The sequence below is a fragment of the Squalius cephalus genome, assembly GCF_949319135.1.
Source record: "Squalius cephalus genome assembly, chromosome: 9".
In the NCBI taxonomy this organism is placed as follows: Eukaryota; Metazoa; Chordata; class Actinopteri; order Cypriniformes; family Leuciscidae; genus Squalius; species Squalius cephalus.
This window is the reverse complement of record NC_137130.1, coordinates 4,685,201-4,706,760: the sequence shown is the minus strand read 5'-3', so window position 1 is coordinate 4,706,760 and position 21,560 is coordinate 4,685,201. Positions and strand designations below refer to the sequence as shown.

Sequence of the window (21,560 nt, the reverse complement as noted above, 5' to 3'; positions counted from 1 at the left end):
GAATGGGGAAAATGAAATAATTTTTTTTCCCGTTTTCAAGCAGTTTATTGCACATGCATAATGTGAGTTATAAGCGATTATATGTACAGTAGCTGGAAATAAATGTATGAATGCAATGCATTGGGCAGGATTGACATTTGTGTGATCTGTCACTGTAGACTGTTTATGAGTGAAGATTTAGACATTGTGCGCTTGTTTACAAGACAGTCTGACTGTAATTAAAGTCTCTGTTGTCGCAGGCATTGCCTCGACCTTTGACCTCGGTGCATTTCCTGCCTGCAGAGCAGAGCTGAGAAACGCTCTTGGACACATGTGGAGGTCATGGGAAATGAACTTTAGGGGAGGGGGAGTCTCTGCAAAATCTCTGGCAAAATTCTCCTGGTTAATTTCTTTGCTGGGGAAATGAGGATGTAATTGCATTTGTTACTTTACTGGACAAGAGTCGTCGAGCGAAGAACAGGGTCTACAGTTTTCATTTCCCTCTTAGATAAGACTGGAGATTACAGGAAAAATGGTTGCTTCGTTCAATGTGAGGCTTGTTAATTTGACCTCAGAGCCAATTGTACTTATCTGGTGTAATAATCCATGTCTGTGGGGGCAATACTACAGACTAGGAAATTTAAAATACACAAACCAGACACAGAACCGGTCTTTGAGAACCACATGAGACCGATTAGCCGTCTGTATCATGAGTGAGGAGATCTGGACGTTGAATCCTCCATATGCATTAGCGTCAAATATGATCTTTATTAACACACTTTGGACTTTAAGACTTTGGAAATTTGTGCTCCATGGGTTCAGATTTTGCTAGCAAAGGATGATGTCAGCTGAGAGCTTTCCAATGGCTGGAAGCGTTTTCTATGAAATCGGAGAGATATTTTCCAGCACGTTCTCATAACTCTCTTTTTCTGCATTATTATATCTCTCTCTCTCACACACACACACGCTACCTCTCCCATGATGCTATGAGCACATCCCTGTGTTATTGTGATTTTAATCAGAGTCTGATATTTTTAAGCTTTTAGAGTCTTTTGAGCGTGCACAAGTGCTTTGATTTTGCAACCAGGATCAGCTGATTAGTGCTGTCGGTGGGGTTTACAGCGGGAAAGTTTTGTTGTGTTAAACAGCATGACTCTTAAAGGGATACTTCACCGATTAGCATTAAGCTTTGTATCAGTAGAAACCCGGTAGTATTTTCGAATGACCGTGCTTCCCTCCCTCATGTCCCCCTGAGACGCAGGGCTTGCAAAATGTCAAAATCGCTGGTAGCCCCTCGGACAGGCACTCTTCAGATTTTGGTAGCCCGAAATGAATTTTACTAGCCCAAATAAAAAGACAATTTTTAATGTAGAAAATTGGTTAGGAGTCAAAACATGAATCAAAACACAAATTCACTATTAATTAGTTTCATTAAAATGCAGATGGCAGGGTTTTATCGTCACTGAGGTCCCGAATGTGAGGTAGGCTAGTTAGGGAGGTTCGGGGGCTCCTCCGAGACAATTTTGATTTCTATGATCTACATATGTGCATTTTAAGATGTTTTGAAGGCCAAAAAAATTGGATAACAAAGCTTTAACCATGTCACGCATCTGATTATTTTTCTCTCCTCATCAGCATCACACTCTTTTTCTCTTTGTTTTGTCTCTTCCCCTCCTAAATCTGAGCTTTGACTGATATAGGCTTTTTGTCATTTTTGTCTGTCAGTGAAGAAAGTAAACATAGGGTCAACTGATTTATGAATCATTTTCTCAGACACGTTCATTTACCGAAAGCTACTAGGAAAGCTAGGTATTGCCGCTGCGGATTGAAGATGAAGAACGCGCTGAATCTGATTATAACAAGACTGAAGCGAACACTATTTCAGATAGCCCGTCGGGCAGGCCGGTTATGCATTTTGGTAGCCCGACTGGAAAACACAATAGCCCCGGGACGTCGGGCTAACGATTTTGCGAGCCCTGAGACGAGATATTTCTGTATTGTGTGTCTGGAAAAAAACCTCAGATGACGCAAAAATCGTCATTTAGCTCATCGGAGGCTTTTTTTGTCCAGAGGCGAGAGACTACAGCCAGTAGGAGGAGCTCGTTCCGCATGTCTTCAACCCGCCCATAGGGGGATCTCACGATAAAACGCCGTCTTTTCAGTTTCGAGTCGACTAGTAGCCTAGTTGTATCATTTCTTCCGATACTGCCCTCTGTAACCGGTAGGCGTGCTTTGGGAGTGTCCTCGTAGTGCAGCGAAGTTGTTGTCTTTCATCCACATGAGCCAAAAATACATTTTCTGGCTTTTCTCAGTCTAGAAGGCACCAACTTATAAAATAATTTCACATTTCTGCTACATAAATGACCCAATTTAAATACAAATTCATCTTTCCAGCAGTGAAATATCCCTTTAACCGCACAGAAGTTGTTGTGTAATTCGGGAGCAGGATTCGGGTTTCTCTGGCACTACAGGGCATCAGGCCATCAACCGTCTTATATCTGTGGTGCAACTCTGTTTGTAAATTCAAAATTTCCAGCCTTTTGCCAAGTTACACAATTGATTTATACTGTTTTCACATGAGGTTTGAAAATTTGGTCCAAAAAACATGAGTTTGATTTCACTCTATTCCTCTGCAGGTCTCTTTGCATGTTGTATTTTTGGGGTCTGCATCGGTCTGGCTAAAAATATAGTTTTTTCCGGTCAATCACAATCTCCATTTGAAACCATGAAACACAACCAGTGTAGTCTGATTCACGAATGCATGATTTAAAAAAAAAAAATAGTTAAAAAAAAACGCTACCAATTTGAAACGGATCTAATCTTGTTTATACTTTAACCTGGCATAGTGTACTATGAATAGGCTATTGTTGGTTCCTACAGCAAGCAATAGCCAATTAGCCATCATTTCACCGTCTAGGTTAACTATAGACCCGATATAGTCCGATTATGAGTAACCCATTTCTAGCCAAAATGACCTTGAATTTGGTTACGTATCATTTTTGCCAAAATAACTTGAAAGATGTATGATATTCCAATCCATCATGTAGCTTAAGCAAAGTTAACAGTGATTACAAGGTGTTTGGTTTCATTTCTTTGACATGTTCTATGCGTAGCCTGTGCGTCTATTCTTGGGCTATTGTTAGACATCTATTCAATTTTCTCTGACAGCCCGAATTTTGCCTTGTTTTAGCCTAGACATCAGGGCTGTGTTTTGACGGCTATTAGAAGTCTTTTAAATGCAAAATTGCTTGCTGGGAAAGACGACGAAAAAGACGTCTGATAAATGTAATGTAATTAAACACTGCCTAAGCAATGAGATAGTATTTGTATGTAAGAATGAAGAAGCAAAATGGACTTTACAACTGAAAAATACTCAAATGAATCAGAATTGAATTCAAACAAATTGAAATTGAATCAAATAGAATCAAGAGCATTTGTATCTGAATCTAAAGCTCTGTTCACACTCTCAGTCCAAATCTGATTATTTGTGTATCTGTTTGGAATCTGATCTAAAATTATTGACTGTCCACGATGTGCATTGCAACTGTTCAGATTTGATTTGTGTGTCCCATGCCGCTCTTTAGTTCTCAAGAATATCTGGATTGGTTTCTATGCCAAAACCAACAACAACAGCCGCAGCATGGAGGGATTTGCAAAACAGATGTTGTCTTATTTGCAACATGACGATGTGTGCGCTGGACTACTCCGTCGTTTGAGGCAGCGGCAGAAACGTAGGAGGCTGGTATGAGCGGCTTTATTCCATGCCGTCGTCTCTGCCGGTTTCAAAACATTGCCATTGCCATTTTCAGAAACCTTGTTTCTGCAGTGACTTTCAGCTTGTTTCCTATAACAACGTCTGATGTTTACGTTTTACATGCCGTGAGAAAGTCACAAAAACCACGTGAAATCTGATCAGAGCAATCAGACTGAAACGGATTTCCAGAAATCTGATTTGTAAAAATCGCATTTCATGTGATTTTTGTTTTGTTTATGTTGCTGTTCACACTTGCTAAATCTGATCGGACTTCAGTCGTATTTGGACTGACAGTCTGAACGTAGCCTAATTGAATTGTGAAATCTGAATTGATTACCAGTCCTACTGAATCGCAGTAAATACATGTCATAAACAAAGTAATTTTCTGTGTTTGTTTATGAAATATTGAAGCTAATTTGACAATGCTTCCAGCTACCAATGCTAAAGTGTTGCACTTTCACATCCATGCCACACATATGACAATATTTAAAAGGGTCATATAATGCCATTTTTGTACAAGCTAATATGATTCTTTAGGGTCTAAATTAAAAGTTTGTAATATACTTTAATTAAAAATTCTCATTAGTATTGTAAGAAAACACTAATTTTACCTGGTCAAAAACAGCTCTGTTTTCAGCACGCCGTTTAAGTGCATGTGTCTTTAAATGATAATGAGCTTTGCTCACCCCGCCCCTCTGTTCTGTGCGTACACCGTTTGTAACACAATAACCATAACGCGTTGTTCATTATAAACGTGGGATTATGAATTATATTGTGAACGTCGTACATAGAAAACATGCCGTAATGTACCCTGAGTGTAAACAGCCGCATTCATCGTGAATTTGCAAAGATTAATATAAATATTAATATAAAGGTTAATAAAACGTTACACTCACTTCAGTTCTTCTGGAGGTGCAGCAGGAACACGAATAGTTGGTACTGATCCTTTTTTCAGGAGCAGCTTCTTAGCAAAACCAGCTTTACTGACCCTCGTTTGTAAAGCAGTATGGTGTGTGAAATGATTCGCGCAAACATGAAAGCATTGACATTGATCGTGGGGAATATTCCCTTCGAAAACAAAACTCAGCCACTGCGTCTTCAGCGGTTCGGATTAAAGAACATCAAAATGATGCTGTGTTCCTTATTGCACCCAAGAAAAGACCACCTCAATCGCTTAGACGCCATTCTGCTCATAGACAGTGCTCCAGCGTATCAGCGTATTTGGTATCAACAATGACGCGCGGACTATGATTGACAGCTCACTCACGAGTGAGGGCGGGTCTGTGTTGAAACGCTGCTGTCAATCAACAATCGTGGTAGGGGCGTCAATTTTGTGACGTCACAAAATCGAACGGCTTGATTTGAGAGAGGGGAAAACGTATAAGAAGAAAAAAACCACTGGATGTATTTTTATCATTTTATGATGGTTGTGTACAGGCACTGCCAACACACATTTCAGTACAATCAACTTGCAGTAAAAGTGCATGTACCATTATATGACCCCTTTAAATCTGTTTTTCCGATTTCCTCCACCAAAAAAGTGCAGATAATGCGGGCCTGCTAATAACGTACAGCGACTGCAGATGTGCCCGCATTTAGCAGTGGTTTCATATTCTGGAAGCTCGGAATGGTAAAAGAAGAGACTGACAAATGAGGGGAATTTAAGTTTGATCTCTGCAAGTATGAAAGCAAGATGTGGAACTTCGCAGGTGTTGGCAGGGCTCTATTGTGTGCTGCTGCAGTTTGGCTTCTTTTACTCTTGACATCTGTTCTTGGAATTCAAAGCTGGATGAACAGCTTCGGTGTTGAGAATAACTGCGGGAATGTTTACTCGCTTATGATGTCATCTTGTGTGATCTGTAGTAATTTCCACATGATCAACACAGACACTTCTACCTCAGTGCAGCACGGACCAGGCCTTGACAACAAAGTGTCACCTTAGGGACAGGGTATGGAAGCACTTGAGTGTTGTTGCAGATGTTTCCATACTTTCTCACACTCCAGCTTTCCCTCTGCATACACTCATATACTGTACTAACACACACACAGCTGTTCTATCCAATCCGCTGTTGAAAGCTACAGTATAAGAACAGTGATGTTATGTTGGCTTGATAACAAACTTCTGGAAACCACCCAGGATAGTCTACAATCCACTTAGCAACACCCTAGATACCATCAGAGCATCCCATCCAGAATAAACCTGGCTAGGAAACCTCTGGAAACCAGTCAGAACACCATAGCAACTGCCTTACAACACTTTCTTGTATAGCCGATGCATTGATCAAACGTCTAATGATACAATGTATCGATGCCACATGTAAAATATCGATATGAGGTACCTTTTTGACACTCTAAAAAAACTGTGTAATTTTTTTGTTGTTGTTGTAAATGTCCCAATTGGGGAGAGGGTGTGCAATTTTCAAAGAGTTTAAAGGGGTGGTTGATTATGATTTCACTTTTCTAACTTTAGTTAGTGTGTAATGTTGCTGTTTGAACATAAACAACATCTGCAAAGTTACAACGCTCAAAGTTCAAAGCAAAGGGAGATATTTGCTTTTAAAGGGTCATTTCACCCGTGGAGACATGAATGTGTATTGAAAGTGGGTCATTTATGTAGAAGAAATGTGAAATTATTTTTGAATTTGGAGCTTTCTAGACTGAGAAAAGCCAGAAAATGTATTTTTGGCTTATGTGGATGAAAGACAACAACTCCCAGAATGCACTTGCTTCGCTGCCCTACAAGGCCACTCCCAAGCCACGCCTACCGGTAAGAGAGCGCAGTTTAAAACAACAAGGCAAGGCTAGGCTACGAGTGAGTCTCCGTGACGAGTTTGCCCAAAATGTCCGGGATTCGGCTTTTGCGTTCTACAGTCGCCATTCATCATGTTTACTGTGGCGAGCAGGACGAGGCTGAGGGGCGCGGGAGAACGGCGCGAGGCCGGTGGCATGATTACTGACGACCGACACCTGTGAGGCACTGTTCTCGTATCTCGCACGGAGGAGCAGGTATTTTCTTAGCAATGGTAAAACACACATCAACCGATCACGCCACCGGCCTCGCGTCTTTCAAACCGATCACGCCACCGGCCTCGCGTCTTTCTCCCGCGGCGCTAGCCTCGTCCTGCTCCCTGTATTACTGTGATTACTGATGAGCGCGCCTGTGAGATGCACCGGTCTCATGGGCTATCTCTCACGGAGGTGCGGGTATTTTCTTAGCAATGTTAAAACGCAAATCAACCGATTACTTGTTTAGCATTCATGTAAACATTACATTCAGATTCACCAATCGAGGTGAATTCAGTTAGATTGAAACAAAAGGTGAGCATGTAAACAATGGATGGCGACCGCAGAAAGCAAAAGCTGAATCCCGGACATTTTTGTCGATCTCGACGGCCGGACATGTCCGGGAAATAGAGTATGGTAACCCCTACTACTCAGCTTTCTTCGTCCCTGTTTTCTGCTGGTTTCTGCCGTTGAAATCAAACGCACTTGCACTGATCTGTGATAGGTCTGTTAGCGCATTAGGTCCAACCCCCTATGGGCGGGTTTGAAAGGGTGGATCTAGTGCTTGTAGTCTTAACAGAAATCCCCCCCTCTTACACTTCCTCCTACAATGACGCAAAATGACGATTTTTGCGTCATTGTAGGAGGAAGTGTAAAGAGGTAAATACAGATTTCTCTCGTCTCGGGGGAAAATGAAAAAATGTTGCATGACCATTCAATAGTATGACTGGGTTTCTAACAATGCAAAGCTTAATGCAAATGGGTGAAGTGTCCCTTTTAAAGAAATCGCTTTTTAAGGACTACAACAAACGGCTGGTAGAGACTACATGACATTCCTCCCGGGTTAGTGACATCTCTAACCCTAAAATATACATAAACCCCGCCCCCTGAACACGATTTATAGATTATCAAGACAGAATATGCTAATCAATGGCTAGAAGATAACTACACATAAGCTACAGAAATTCATCAACTAACCATTCAGAAATGTCCTGTTGCTTCTACATGTTGTCACTTCTTCTTGAGTCTCTCCATCATTGTATGACTCCGGTTTGAACATAAAAGGCTAAAAGTTTTTGAAATTTTCAGTGCATGTCTGTGTGAGTGCAAGCTGTTGAAGCTCCGCCCCCTGTGCCAGGAGCAGCAGCTCATTTGCATTTAAAGGAACAGACACAAAACGGTGCGTTTTTACTCACCCTCAAAAATTGACAACTTTAACATGCTATATAAAATATCTGTGGGGTATTTTGAGCTAAAACTTCACTTACACACTCTGAGGACATCAGAGACTTATTTACATCTTGTGAAAAGGGCATTATACCACCCCTTTAATTAAACGTTCATTTTATATATTTTGGTTGCATTTGTGAGTTAATAAAAATGTAACTGGTTGTGTAAACTTGGCACATAATATCTAAATATCGATAAATCAATTGATAAAGCCCTGAATCGAATCGAATCGAAATGTAATCTTATCGCATAATTTTTTGAGATATCAGCAAATATCGTATCTCTGACTGAGAGAATCGATATCATATCGTGATGAATTGTCTGATTTAAACTCCTAGTAAGGCTGTCTACGTTGAATATTTGTCTGAGACTTAGTTGTCTGGATTAGTGATTTGAACTTTGAAGTTGTTTTTGTCTTATGAACACTTTGCAGGAAATGAAAGGTTTCAGGTTGGGTGTTTTCTCAATAGAATCAACAGAATGATTAATAGTCCAGCATTTAACATGTCCTGTTTACCGTGTAAGGTTTGGCTTTAAGAGACAACTCCCTAAAACACTTTTACAACAATGGCTAGTCTGGAAAATGTAGACATCTACAGCCTGAGGCAATTTGAAGCTAAAGTGACTCTTTACGTTTGATATTGCATGCCAAGGGATAGTTCTCTTTCTCATATTGGATACCAGAAAATGAAAGTTTGGTCATCATTTACTCCCCTTCATGTTGCTCAAAATGTGCATACAAGAATGCATTGTGTTTGTGTGTATATGGAAACATGCATTCAGATTGGAGAGTTAGTGCTGAAGAAAAAAAGCACAGGTGTGTATACGGGCTATTTTATTTAATTTTTGTTATGATGTATGTTGACATATTTGAATTCTTGAGTAAACTATCCCTTTAAATATAGTACACGTGAGTTGTAGCATAGTAGCATCATTAAATACTTGCTTAATTTGCTTACTTGAGTAAGTTATCTTGTGGTGACAAGCCTAGCAGAATGAACACAATGGTTCTGTTCAAAAACCTAGTGAGCTGCCTTACTGTCTACTGCCTACTTAGGGAGCACCCTATCTGAAATGCAACCTCATGGTTGCTGATTTGGAACGCCTTACATAGGCAGCCTAAATGTGTTGCATAAAAATACATTGCCATTCAAAAGTTTGGGGTCAGTACGATTTTTTAGTTATTTTTTTAGTGACATGAATACTTTTTTCCCCACAGCAAGGATACGTACAATTCTTCACTTTTAAATTGAAAGTGACAGTAAAGACGTTAATAATGTTATAAAATATTTCCTTTTCAAATAAATGCTGATCTTTTGAACTTTCTATTCATATAAGAATTCTGAAAAAATTATCACAGTTTCCACAAAAAAATTGTGAAAAATTATAATAAATGATTTTTGAGCAGAAAATCATCATATTTCTGAAGGGTCATGTGACACTAAACACTGGAGTAATGATGCTGAAAATTCAGTTTTGCATCACAGGAATAAATTACATTTTAAAATATGTTCAAATAGAAAACTGGTATTTGAAATGGTAATAATATTTTACAATATTATTGTTATTAATGTATTGCTAATTAAATAAATGCAGCCTTGGTGAACATAAGAGACTTCTTTCAAATATATATAGGCCTATATAAAAAAAACATATATATATATACGTCATTATATAGATCAGTGGGTGTCTCTCACATTGTCCCACAGCAACATTAAAATAGTGTAGATTAGTGTACAATGTTTTATAATAATAATTTATTCTATTTAGTGTCCATTTCATTCATTTAACATATTTAATATTGGGGGTATCCAAGTTATTTCACACATTTAAACCTTTTTTTTTTTTTTTTTTTTTTAAATAAAATAGATACTTTCCCTGGTAATTAGTTACTTTTGTAATGATGTAACTCAGTTACTAACTCAGTTACTTTTTGTGAGAAGTAACTAGTAACTACAACTAATTACTTTTTTAAAGTAACTTACCCAACACTGCTAGTCAGTCTTAAGTTGGATTGAGGTTTTCATAGCTATTTTTCGATATTAAATTATTATTATGAATAGTGTAGCTTCATCTGCAATGTGTTTTGGTCAAAATGTATTCTGCCATTATCTTCTCTGAGAAGAACACATGCAGTGTGCTGCCATAGAATTTGTCAGCATATTAATGTTTCCTATGTTGTGTGCATGATGTCTTAAAATGCTGCCTACGTAGACAGCTCACTAGGATTTGCAACAGAGCCAGTATCTGTGGACGCCATAGATCTTCTGTGCATACCATACGTCTTGACTCCTCCACATTCCACACATACACATGCTCTCTCTCTCTCTCTCTCTCTCTCTCTCTCTCTCTCAACAGCTGTATTTAACACTCCAGCCTCCTCAACACTTCCATGAGGACTTAATGCAGTATTTCTCTCTGTGGAACATGAGAACTCCTGATTTCGCACTGCCTTTCCTGTCTGAAGAATACAAGGCCTTTATTTCTCCATGCTGTGTTTCTCCGAGCACTGAAAGAGCATGTGGCAGGACTCCAGAGAACACAGGAGAATGGAGGCTCTTTGTTTTGCTGTCAGGCCTGCAGGCAGTGACCGTAAACTGCTTTGAATGCAGCAAAAAGGAATATGCTCCAAATTGATTAGTTTGGTGTGTGCCTTGTGTTTTTCGGGGAGTTACACTATCCGTCAGACATGCTGTCCTTTTAAATGTCGCGTTCCAGAAGATGGTGCACATTGAGTTCCTCAAGTGTGACACATTTGTTGGCGCAACTGTAAGCTGTCAATGTTGCATGTTCGAGTTTGCTGGTATGCACATGTGTGCTTGCATTAACAAAGATGACTCTTGTCTTGAGCACAGACATTGGCATCAAAAATACAAATTGGACAATTGGGGTTTTCATGATATTTGGTGTTACTAAAAGTTGAATGTCCACATTCTCTGACAGTGTTTCCTGCTCTAATTTTTAGCTGAATCATTGTGTTGTTTTAGCCAGTGTAGTCTGATTCATAAACACATTAGTCTTATGAACCGACTCTTTTTAATGACTAGGCACAACAACAACAAAAATCTCTGTCTACGCTTTGAGATCGTCTCCTCACGTCATAAAAACACACTGAACCTGCCTGTGGGAACTGAAAGAGCTCACAGATTTCTTGAAGAAATGCTCTATTGAAGACTTTTCCACTTCATTTTTTTCCTTTACTCTGAAATTAAATCCATCTATCTGCATCAGCCTCGCTTATAAATGCATTTTGCGGTTCTGCTGACGTTTTAGAAGTGATAAATGTGTGACGTTTTTTACATTATTTATTTTTGGAATCTGATGTGACCCCTGATATGGCAGTCTATTATTATTATTATTATTATTATTATTATTATTATTATTAATAACTAATTTTGTATTATTATTTTAATAATATTTTATATTTATTTAATGCTATATATATTTTATTAATTATTATTAAATTGACTTTTTATTGTTTATAATATTATTTAATAATAAAACTGTACTATTATGATTTGTATTATTCTTAATTTTAATATTATTTATCTCATTACTCTTTAATAATAATAAAAAAAAAAATGTAATCGGACAATTTGATGTGTCCCAATGTGGCAGTTTATCATCATCATCATCATCATCATCATCATCATTATTATTATTAGTTTTATTATGAACATGAAATGAAAATTCGAGTTATGGATTGTTTTTAATGCAAATTATGGAAAACGGATGTAACTAAGAAAGTCAGACTTTGGTAGTTGGCTTTAAGCAATTTCACTTTTACTTATATTTGTGGTTCATTATTTGGTCAAACTTCAAAGACTTAATATTACAATTCACCACTGTTTATGTCACAGTCATGAATGACAAGAGAGGAGTGTTGCTACTTTTATGATACAACCCTAGCAACCCCTTAGCAACACCCTTGCATCATGGCAGTGAATGTGCATGGGAAAACACCACTTGCATCTTCTACAGAAAATGTAATAATCGAGTTTAAACCTGCTCCCACATTGCACACAATATTTGAATATAACAAGACAAATTGTTTTCCAGCACATAAAACTATGAAAAAGACGACAATTTCCCCTCCTCCTCATTTTTCAATGTAACATGAGAGGTATAAATGTCCATCTGCCGCATAACTTAGACATCATAGTCATTCAGGGACTGGATTTCAGGCTGCTGAGCTCGCCAGCTCGTAATGACTTCTATCAAGTGTGTCCATCTTGTTATAAAAATCTCTTGCATTTTATTCCCTGTGTCAGGTACTCAGATTTCATTAGAAATCATTGCTGTCTACATATATAGATTTTTATTGTACAATCTTCTTGTGATTTACTCATTTAATTCTGATGTAGGTGTCCAACAGCGATCAAATCGAATTTAAGGCATTTTTTATCATGCATATTGTTTGCATGCATGCTTTATAATGCCATGGAGAGCTTATGAAATCAAAAATGTGGCTTTTAGTCCTTGACTATTAGTTTTGATTTTTGTTTTTTATTTAATTAATATTTACTTGCTATGCATGATTATTTGTTTAGTTGCCTTATTATGTGTATTATGATGATTTATTTTATATTATTTTTATTATATTTTTAATATTTGATTTTATTTATTTTAATTTATTGACTATATTTTTAAACCTATGCCAAATATTCTTGAGTTTCATAATTTGTGTGATACAAAATTTGTGCAAAAAAAAAAAAAAAAACACACTAAGTCATGACTCCAAGACAGAACCATGAATGCATTACCATCTCTGACCTTGCATTGCAAACCCAAGAGGTGATGAAGATCAGTGTTGTGAAGTCTAGAATTTGGCCACCCGGTGACTTTTGGACGCTACTGTGTGTGTGATTGGCTAAGAAGGAAAACACTGACTGGTGTATCTCTGGCAAGTGTGTCTCGGCAGACAATGTCCCTTTGTCTCAGAAGAAAGGATTCAGTGTAATAGTTTTTAATTCGAACTCCAGGGGAAATACTTCCCTTTTTACTTTTATGTAAATGTTGGCTCTTCTGCTAATAAGGAGCTCTTGCAACCTTTTTATACTCCTGTATATTCCTGCACATCTCAGCATACAACACGTTTAGTGGATTTGAATTTCACAGGTCTTCAAGTAAGCTAAGCATTTAATTCCGGTCTACTTATCTTGTAAGAGGTACAAAATATCCCAGCGAGGCTGCGAGCATGTGATCGGAACCATTTCCCTTCTGCTTTGCTTATCTAAATACTTGGCAGATGTTTTGACCAGTCTCTGTAGAGAAGGAGATGTTTTGCCCTTGATTTTTCTGTATCTAGACTCTGCGATGGGAATGTCGAGGTCGGGACATATGTGAACCCGGAGAGATGCGTGGGTGAACTGGAAGAGTGAGAGTTCATCAGGCAGTACATTGACCCTCTGCATGACCTGTAAAGCATGGGGTCATTTGCGGGTCGCATATGGATCACCCAATGAGTTCTGAATCCCAAATTGAGCATTATATCTGTATTGTACCACACCTCCCCCTTGCGCTCGTCATGGGAGAGCTGCTTCAATGGTGAACGTACAGTAAATGCAGTGTTAAACACTATGACCTTTTGTTTCGGCCTATGTCTCATTGGCTTCCTGGTGAGATGGAGTTGTTTCCACTTGTTTTTCAGATACCGTTGTTGAGCGGCTTGTATGAGGTGGTCTAGTTTATCACAAAAGTGGTTTGTAATGTTCCTTAGATCCATTAGATCACAACTTGTTTTACTTTGGACATCAAATGGCGACCCAACACTACTTTAAAGGGTCACGAAACCCCCTGTTTCAGCAGTGCAAGTAACAATAGATTATATTTACACTATGTAAAACCAGCAGTTTTTTCTTTGCAATAATTTTAAATATTAGTTACATTGCTTTTTATACTTATAAATTGTGTACTATTTGCGGAATAAGTTGCGGAAGGGGAAGAGGCAGTTTCACTCTCATTGAGTTAATAGCACCAAAGCTTCCCCAAATGCACGCTGCAATTTACCATTACACTTAACACAATAAACACATGGTTTTATAAGCTCATGGTAAATTACACAAATACATACATATCCTGTGACAGCTATTATTTAATGCACAAATTAATGCACAGCCATTCGCATTTGTATTGTACATCAAAAATATAAATGCGCTCTTGCATCTTTAATAACTTTTGAGGCTTTGTTTTGTGGCTTTTTTATAATCCGTTTGATTGGGCCTTAAGATCAGTGTGGATGAACCGTGTTTGTGTCGAAGACTCGGGATCTATTGAAGAGAACTTATGCCATGCAGAAACTCTTACAAAGCAAAAACAAACACTTATTTACTTATTTTATTTAGTTAATTTTGTATATTTAGCAATTATATTTTATTTTATTCATTTTTCAAAAAGAAAAGAAAAATTTGGCACACCATGGCTCCAAAAATGTGAAAAATTTAATGGTAGACTCACACACACGTGATAACATTTTTTAAATATTCTCAACATTATATAATTATACATTTGTATTTATTTTTACTTTATATATATTTAATTATTTTTTTTTATTTTTGAACCTATTTACAGGTTAACTATTAAAGTAGTTTAATAGTTAACTATTAACTATGTATCATTATTTCCTTAGTTGCATTAAGTTCTTTATTATTTGCATTAATATAATTTTTTTATTTTTATTTTAATTACTATGCATTATTATTTGCTTATTTGGACTAATATATGCATTTAGTTGACTTGTTTTAGTTTGCAAGGGACAAACATCATTCGCTGATTTTGTTGCAGTGGTAAGCAGTTATTTTAATACATAGTGAATAAAATAAATAGCAAAAACATTTATATAAAATAAAATATATGATATATTATTTATAAATAACAGCCATTGCCTATCTCACGGTAGCATTACCATGAACCGATTCTCAAATATCTACTAAACTAACCAAATTTTATTCAAATTGACATTTGAATCAGGTTCAACTGGTACTGTACATCACCCACCCCTATTTCCAGTGTAGTCTGACTAATTACAAGGTGAGAGTCGATGTGGTAACAGTTTGAGTACAAGCAGAGTTCAGGGGAAAACATTTAGTTTTTCTTGAAATAATAGGGCATGCACAGAGGATGTGATTCACACAGAGTCTCTGTGTTATTTTCTTCCTCTATCTTCCCATCCCACAATGCTTTGGGAGTAATGGCCTTTCCAGACCTTCTCTAAACAGCTTGTGTTTACGGTGAGCGACCTTCTCTTACCATATTACCAGCTGTGGCCCTGGATCTGTGTTTTGTCTGTCCGTAGGGAATATCCTCCTCTGCCCATCAACCACCCCTTTTCAATCGAAGCCACTTCTTTTTGCATCACATCCTGGCCACTTTTCTACTTTGATGTCCAATGTCAAATTTGGGTTTAAAAAAATAAATAAAAAAATTGCTCTGCATTTAATCTCATTGCATTGAAATATTAAAGAGACCTCACTGGTGTTTTGTCTTTCCAAGAGTTGTTTATGCAGCATGGAGCCGTCATTTCCAACACTCTTAAAAAAAAAATTAGGGCTTTTCTGATGGTAACAATTGCAGAACCTTTGTTGGTGCTAAATAGAACCCTTTCTATAAGGTTCCATTAAAGAACCGTACTTTGAATGTGCTATACAGAATCTTACAATAGTGTATAAAGCGGAAATCAATCACTTTAGTTCTGCTGCAATGCAAGTGAGTGAGTGAAAACTCCCGTTATAATAAAAAAATCTGCTTATTTACATCGTGTTTATTAGGGCTGCACAATATATCGAAATTATCGAAATATCGCGAATGTATATATCGCGAAATGCATATCGCAACGGTTTGCAATATCTGGGGTCATGAACAAAAGACAAAGAGAAAATCACTCACTGCTCTTGGCTGAATAACTTTTGTAGCTTTAATAAGAATCAGTATATATTTAATTTATACAGTGAAACTAAGCAGTGTTTTATTTTTACATTTGATTATTCAGTTTCTGTTGTTTAATAAACCTAATGTAGGATAACCTGTGGTTTACACTGATGTTAAAATAACACTTCTTATGCAACAGTAAAACACTGATGTTCACTTTCAGAAGCTGTATGATTTCTTGTCACAAAAAGAATGTGAAACACACATGTAGGTTATATAATTTTAAATATATTTGAAAGATAATTTAAGTTTATTTTACACACTTTAAGCATTATCGTATCGCATATCGAATCTCGCATTATTTAATGAGTTATCGCATATTGCAATTTTCTTCAATATCGTGCAGCCCTAGTGTTTATACCTTGTTGGTTATAATGAAATTATTTGAGAGTGCAAACTCTGGTGTATTGAGCCGATTCTGACTAACTCGTCAAACACCTTTGATTGGCCATTGCGTTCATGCCTTCCGACATGTTTAGTGATTGGCTACACTGCTCAATGCTGCAAAAACATGTTGTAAATAGAAACCTTTGACGCTCTTTACAAAGTGCTCGCACAAATACGCACTTGAGCGTTCAGTATCGAAATACCGTTAATTTTAACAACACTACCAGTTACAATTTATAGACATTTTAATAAGGATATGAAGTACCTGTTGAGTGTTGACAGTCTGTTGGATGATTGAGCTCCAAAAAATCAATAATAAGGTGCTTTGTGGCTTTGGAAGGATTTTTTGACGGTTATAGATTAAAATAAAAACAATTAGGTGGGAATAAAGAACTCTACTCCCTTAAAAATTTGGGTTAAAACCGACCCAACAGCTAACCCAATGGTGGCACCGACCTATTGTTGGGTTCTTTTAACCCAATAAATTAGGTAACTAGTTTTACCCAATAAATTGGGTTACAAAGAACTAATCTGTTGGGTTATTTGGCCAAAATGATGCTTTAACCAACCTAGTATTATTATTATTACTAGTCACTAAAGTCACTTTATAACGAAAAAAAATAGCATACAATATGCATATACTGTAGTGTAATATTAACTCACCCGTGTATCTTCTGTCAGTTGCGGCGGTCAACCGTTGAAATTTGAATTTTAGCCCAACGGGCTGCGTTGTTATAGACAACCCAATAAATGTTCCTAATAACCCAATAGAACGACCCAATATTTTTAACCCAGCTATTGGGTACACAAAATAACCCAACGTTTTTTAACACAAAGAACCATTTTACCGTTAAACAGTTCTTCAGGACGATATGGTTCTAAATAGAACTGTTATTATGTGTGGAAAAATCTTAAAGTGTAGCTCACATAATGCTTTCATTCATGGTCATCACACCTTTTCAGCAGATCTGCAGGGAGTAGCTGTCAGCGGTAAGCATTTTTAGCATTCCCTCTGTTTTTATAAGGGCAAAGGAAAACTGGCACGATTGACATCTCGCTCCAACGAGGTCTGGGGGTGCTGGAAAGCCATGCAAAAAAAAAAAAAAAGAGAGAAAGAAAACTTCTCTCGTGGTCGGGCTCCACTGATCTCCCTCGTCGTGAGTGTGAGGAAACTGCAGAATCACGGTAAACTGTGATCTGAAGGTCAGTCGCTCTTCCTGCCTTTCTAATGCACCGCGTCAATGGAGCGTGCTGAATAAAACTTTCCACTGGCCAAACAATGATTTTGACATCAGAAAGCTCTGTAAACTAAGGCAGGATGGAGTTGTTTTCAGCAGACTCGGGATTATGGATCAGGTTTGAGCATGCATATACTGCGTGACTGAGGCAGTAATCTCTTAAAGCATATGATTGGAATTTTTGGGGCCTCACCCTTTGTCCACTTTCCATAACTGATTATTTCAGGCACTTTTAACCCTCCTGCAGTTCCCTCCTGCTAATGAAAACTGAACTTTTTATGTGAAGAACAATGCAATATTTAAATTTCTTCTTTGTCCTTTGAGTGGTCAGATGTGTGTCTGGGTCACTGTGGCACAGATATATGTGACAGACAACTCTATACAATCCCTCCAGTGTTTCGCTACTCCACGATCGCTGAATTCAATACAAAATTTAAAAAACAGCAATAAAAAAATCAACAACAAAATGTCAAAAAAAATTTGCAATCCTGCATTATTTGCCATTTTACTGCAAAGTAATCGCAAAAATTAAAAGCTCTCACAAATTTTTTTTAGAATTATCTAATTGAATTATCCCTAATTTAATTAAAGTTGTAATGCATTATTTTCACAAGGATGCCACAAGACTATGATAGACTATACAATATATCAAAAATATTAAATCGCCCAGCCCTGAAACTTGCTCAATGGTAAAGGCATGATAGACAAAAACAGTATGACTTTCTAAAGCTGCTTTAAAAATGAATTTTTATGTGAAACGTGCTTAACAAATAAATTGGACTTGAAAGCAGTAAATGAATATCCAGCAATTAAATGCTCACCCATTATGTTGTTCCAAATCTGTATGACTTCCTTTCCTTTGTGTGTGTGTGTGTTTTTTTTATTTATTTTTTTTATCTCCAATTTTTTTTATTTTTTTTTTGCCTATATTGCAAGTCATCAAAAGTCATATTCTAGCTTTGCATGAGAAACGGACTGAATGTTCACCTAAAATGACATTTCTGTCATCATTGACTCACCCTCATGATGTTCCAAAACTGAACGACTTTTTTCTTCTGTGGAAGAAAAGTTTTTTTTGTTTGTTTGTTTTACAGTAAAATTGCAGTCCAATGTTCTTCAAAATATTTTCTTTTGGTGTTGCACAGAGGAACGAAAGTTTTTATACTGGTTAGGAACGACATGAAGGTGAGTGACAGAATGTTCATTTTTGGGTAAACTAGCCCTTTAAGTCTTTAATCACTAATTCACTGAGCCCTTACATCACTACCGGGCACTTAAAGTTCTCTAATAATTTAATTAATTACATTTAACGTTGACATAAATTACAATGTAATCTTTTAGCAAATCTCAAAATGAATACTCATTTTGCATACGGTTCATTATAATGTTGTGATGCTTAAATCCACTTGCTCCATTGGTAACAAAAGTACCATAACTGTAGTCTATACAATTTGTGCGCTACATTTCAAGTACAAGTCAATACAATAGCTTTTTATTATTCTGTTCCGTGATGATAGTGGTGCAGAAATGACACTTTTCACCTGTAAACCTGAGATTAGTGACTCCCCTTTAGATTTTGATTGGTTGCAACAGCTTTTCTCCATCACATAACCACAATTGTGCTTGTGAAAGCCCGTTTGGAGCCGAGAAATGACAGCTGGGCCACCGCAAAATTGTTTGTAATATTGTGCCAGTTTATCTCATTAAGTGAATCTGGAGATTTAGCCAAACAATCTGCTTCTTCCTACGCAACAGTCTGGTTTGGCGTCACTGCAGGCTTCTGTTTGTGAACGAGCCTCATGATAAAGAGCTGAATCTGGTAGACAGACGACCACATGAATCACATCTGTGTGTTGGGGGAAGATGGTTCAGTTCTCGTTATTATGCCATTTGCGAGTCTGTCAGGAGTGACTCTCTTCATCTGGACACTTCATGAACTCCCTGCACCTGATGAAATGCACATTCGTTGGCTGAGTTTTCCATCCGAAGTTCCCACACTTGCTTTACTCTCATTCGAGGGCCGTGAACACATTACAAGAATCTTGCAAAAGCATGTTTGTGATGTGATGACAGGAATTGAAATGATTCAGAAGGTCTAATACTTTTAATCAGATTCTCATTGCATCAGAATTCCCAGAAAAGGTCACATGTTTTCTCCGCAGCACAAGCAAACCGATGCTTAATCAATCATTTGCATTCGGCCACCGATTGAATCAGCTGTTATCGGCCCGCCGCCCAGAGCGTGTTGAAGCTGATGTGGTGTCTTGAGGGATCACATAATTAGGTCCATCTCTCAAGGAAAAGCCTAGATAATAGCAAGATCACAGGCGATGGAAAAGAGCAGTTGTTTTTCTTCTCGCAGGTTTAATTGAACCTTTGGGCCCTGACATGCCTGAGCAAGAATGTGAGCAAATACTTCTGTATTATGCTTCTGCTATTTTGTCGTTGCACATGTGATCTCTAAGTCTGGGTTAAACCGATGAAAAGTGTGTTGCACTAGACTTTACAAATGAAAGAACGTCAGATCTTGCAATGATTATGGGCACTAGTGTATGAAGTCATTCTCTATGGCAAATAATACATAGAAATGTATAAAATTAGTGATTGACTGATATATACATTTTGTTTAATAGCTGGTGCTGTTATGCCTGGTTCAGATTACACCATTTTTTTGTCTGTTACGATAGTCACTGTGTCAGATTACACCATTTTGACTCCGAAAATCTTGTTGTGTCGTGGACAAGAAACATGTCAGACTGCACGTTGCTTTCCGACCAGTCATCGCGTGCCGTCTCACACACACACACACACACACACACACACACACACACACAAACACACATTCATTCACTTGCACACGTATACATGCACTCACTCACATACACACACACTCACACACACACACACACACACACACACACACAAACAAACACACATTCATTCACTTGCACACGTACACACGCACTCTCACACACACACACACACACACACACACACACACACACACACACACACACACACACACACACACAAGCATTACTGATATCGGATATCTGGAATGCACATATGGTCAATAGGGTTTTATATCACACTCTAGAGCTTCTGTTTTTAATAAAAGAAATAACTGTAAATAGCAATAATGAATTTGAAATGTAAAGTAAAAGATATATTCCACTTTCCTACAAATTGCTCAGCTTTATCATTTATTCATTCTGTATTCTTTGTGCTAAAAGATTGTATTTTAGCTATGAATTTGCAGGTCAAAGTTTGCAAGAAACTTTTTTAACGGACGCCTGCTTGCATTCCTACTCTTGTAAGTTTGCATACATAGAGAAAGCCTAAGCGGTTCGTTTGATGGATAGGAATGAGTAAGGTCAGTTTTCGAGGGTGTGGAAAGAGCTGGATCATGCTGAAATTATATAAAAATGTTGGAAACCGGGGAGCCGCCTTTCAATGAATGCTTACATCTGCAGCAAACCTTCTTTTCTTAACTTTTTTCACACGACTCTCTCTCCGTCCTTGCAGTGTGCCGTTTCCATCGACTTCAGTGTACTCAAGTGTGCATGCTTGCATCGTGGGTTTGATAACAGCAAAGCAAACATAGCTGAAAGCGATAAGACTTGATTGCATTAGCGCAATGGCATTTCATCAATCACTGAATGGCCAATGCCATTCTGTTACCCACCAGCCTTTGAGTTTACAGAGTGGAGACACAAAGCTGATTACACATCTTTGGCCATGATCAGCTGCTCGGCTTGACTTTAACACACACACTTTCATAGCAGAGGTTTGTCTGACAGGCCAATGAGGAGTCTGATGTCATAAAGGGGCGTGGCCTAAAGGTGGGCCTGCCACTTTTGGGCAGAATCTTTCTCTAGTCGTGTCTTACTCGTTCACTGACTGACTGTGTGGGTCAATGGGATATGTGAGGTGACTTAAAAGAGGAATTTCACACTGCAGCACTGGAGGTAAGAAACAACGGTGTCAGAATCTAGGTTTAATGAATGACTGTCCTTGTGTTGTACCTGTAGGGCAGGTAACTG

The 21,560-nt window shown here is 37.8% G+C and overlaps 1 protein-coding gene across 2 annotated transcripts in view; it reads left to right on the top strand.

Moving 5' to 3' along the window:
* The window catches only part of cobll1b (cordon-bleu WH2 repeat protein-like 1b), a 58,879-nt gene that overhangs the window by 1,928 nt on the left and 35,391 nt on the right, over nt 1–21,560 (top strand). The window contains exon 1 of one of the 2 annotated variants that reach the window (XM_079880335.1): nt 21,388–21,485. The exons of the other annotated variant lie outside the window; for it this stretch is intronic. The gene's annotated coding sequence lies outside the window, so the exon portion shown is untranslated. Of the gene's footprint in view, nt 1–21,387; nt 21,486–21,560 lie in introns of those variants that run through there. 2 annotated transcript variants of the gene reach the window in all.